Source organism: Penaeus japonicus, unplaced genomic scaffold (assembly GCF_977035675.1).
Source record: "Penaeus japonicus unplaced genomic scaffold, GWHDUDI00000001_assembly GWHDUDI00000026, whole genome shotgun sequence".
Lineage (NCBI taxonomy): Eukaryota > Metazoa > Arthropoda > Malacostraca > Decapoda > Penaeidae > Penaeus > Penaeus japonicus.
In genome coordinates this window covers 13,225,814-13,228,313 of record NW_028234428.1, presented here as the reverse complement: position 1 = coordinate 13,228,313, position 2,500 = coordinate 13,225,814, and the positions used below count along the sequence as shown (strand labels likewise).

The following is a 2,500-nucleotide window of genomic DNA, read 5'->3' as shown; positions in this document are numbered from 1 at the left end:
TATTAAGCTCTTTATTTTTCTTCTTTTATGATGTCTCTGTATAAATCTTCTGCCATATTTAGGTTATATTCCTTCTAGTCACAATAACTTGTGGGATTTCAGTAGAATTATAAGAGATTTCAAGATTCTGGTGTGATGCTCTGCAAGCCATAACTAGGTTTTGTGAAGTTTTTAAGGTAATCAAGCTCTATTTCCTTATAATATTAGTGCTATTTTTGATGTTCTTTTTGCTATTATTTTGAGGAATCTTGTTATTACTGCATTATTATCATTATTATTCTTATAAGTATCATTATCATATTTATTATTATTATCATAATTATTATCATTGTTATTTTTATGATCTTATTTTTTATTATTATTATTATTATTATTATTATTATTATTATCATAATTATCATTATGTTATAACTAGTACTGCTTTTACCATTAGTACTATTTTTTCTTTGATTCGTAATGGAGACTTCCAATTACTTTTATTTTTGAATTGCTATGTACATATTGTATGTAAGTTTGAAATAAGAGCCATAACAAATTTGTGGACATTTTTACTGTAGATTCCCCAGGACTCACTTGCAATCTATTCAACAGCAAATGAATAAACAAATGCTTAATTTAATGATTATAATGTCTTACATGGAGACAGCACAAAGGGAACTAAAAAAAAAAATTAAAAGCTAGGACCAAAATTGTGTAATTGTCATAAAAAAATCTATTCATGGGTATATATATTTTGAGTTTATTTTTCTTGGAGAGACAGATTTGGAGAGTTGATGTGCTGATTTACAAAGATAAGGTACAGATTTATGGAAAAAGATAGATTTTGAGTCCTATTTCTGGAATGACTTATTTACTTATCTCAGGGTGCTGCATTTAGATGAAAAAGACTTCTTTAGATATTTATTCTTTTTTTTTTTTCTTTTCTTTTTCTTTTATGGAGGGTTGTGTAAAGTGAATATAGATGGTGGTATTTTATATATTAGTCTGTGGGTCTCTTTATCTGAGAGAGGAGAGTGCATTGGAAATGGATTATATTTTGCTTTGAAAAATGGTATTCATTTTCCAAGCTTTTGTGGGGGCATGTGGCAATAGTTTGGTAGTATTATTTGCATTTTTTTTCTTCTACCGATATATTGGATATGTGCAACGATTATTAATTTTTCTTGTGTTGTTAATGTTGCAGCTGGGTTTAGATGTATGTTTTTATTTTTATGGTAGAAGCTTTTGTAGTTTCAAAGTTACTTTCTGTGTATGTCTTTTTCTTTCTTTTGCTTCTGTTTTCCTTTTGTTAATGTTTGGTAATAGAAATATTAACTCTGCCTTAGAGAGAGAGAAAGAGAATCCTCCCATGGTTGTTAACGGTATTATGTTCAAGGTCACTTGTTTAGTTTACAGTGGGAAAGGAACATTGATGTTAAAGGACTCATTAGAACCTGGTGGTCATATGTTTGTGTTGCTGCTGCTTAGCCATTATTGTCAACCTGTGTCTTGTGAACATACGCCTCAGCCAGGTTTATGCCTGTATGAGCTGTACCTGAACCGTACTGTAATTATTTTGTTTTGATGTCCTTACCCTACGCCTCAGAATTTCAGAAAATGTGCCACCCTGGCAGTTGTCTGGTCGCAAGCTTGCTAAAGTAGTGAGGGTCCACATATATACTGAAAGGGTCACATAAGCAGCTGACAGTATTGGCAGAAACACATTTATTTATTAAATCTGTTCTCTAAAGTAGAAAGGTGCCTTTATAAATGTGATTGTTACAGACAGTCTTTTACAAAGCTTTGTTATGTAATAATAGATAATGAATGATGAATAGATACTGTATTGGAAACATCTCATCTGGGAAAGCTACAGATATGACAAAAACAAGCATTGTTATGTGACTGAGGATAACTGAATGTCAAGTTTCTACTAACTTCAAATTTGGTTGATTATATTGCGTTTTGCATTTTGTGTTATTGTTGAAAATGTCTAAATCACAGGCAACTTAGCAGGATATATGCAGACATAAGAATTTTCAGAATTGCTTATTCATGGTTTTAGTTATAGCATATGTTTGCTTTAAAATAAAGCTTGTATTTATTTTATTGCCATTAGCAGTAACTGCTTGCATGATCACCCACTTAGTAAAATTCGAAGGTACATACAACAGGAATTTATTGTATTTCAGTCTTCATAGTTCATCATCACATTTTTCCCCGTTAAAGGGATATACCTGAAAGTCTGAAGTCTCACATTTCAGCTGTTAATTACTGTATGTATATTATCACCAGGTATGCTGACTTTAATTACTTAAAGTTTGCTGATCATTATTGTTAGTATAAACTTCAGGAAATACTTTACCTTTATTGTATAAATGATGTGTGCTGAATATAGATGTTTATTAATTGCAAATGAAAGATCTACATTCTTATATGTTTCAAGGCAGTATTATGAGAATATAAGAAAACTGAAGACATATAATTTATTACAATTTTATTACATATTGCCTATTAAATG

General features: G+C 30.2%; 1 protein-coding gene across 1 annotated transcript in view; it reads left to right on the top strand.

Moving 5' to 3' along the window:
- LOC122244640 (coenzyme Q-binding protein COQ10 homolog B, mitochondrial) overlaps positions 1-2,500 on the top strand; it is a 12,478-nt gene that overhangs the window by 9,433 nt on the left and 545 nt on the right. Inside the window, exon 5 of the mRNA XM_043002605.2 lies at positions 1-2,500. This exon is cut by the window's left edge and continues 582 nt beyond it; it is cut by the window's right edge and continues 545 nt beyond it. The gene's annotated coding sequence lies outside the window, so the exon portion shown is untranslated.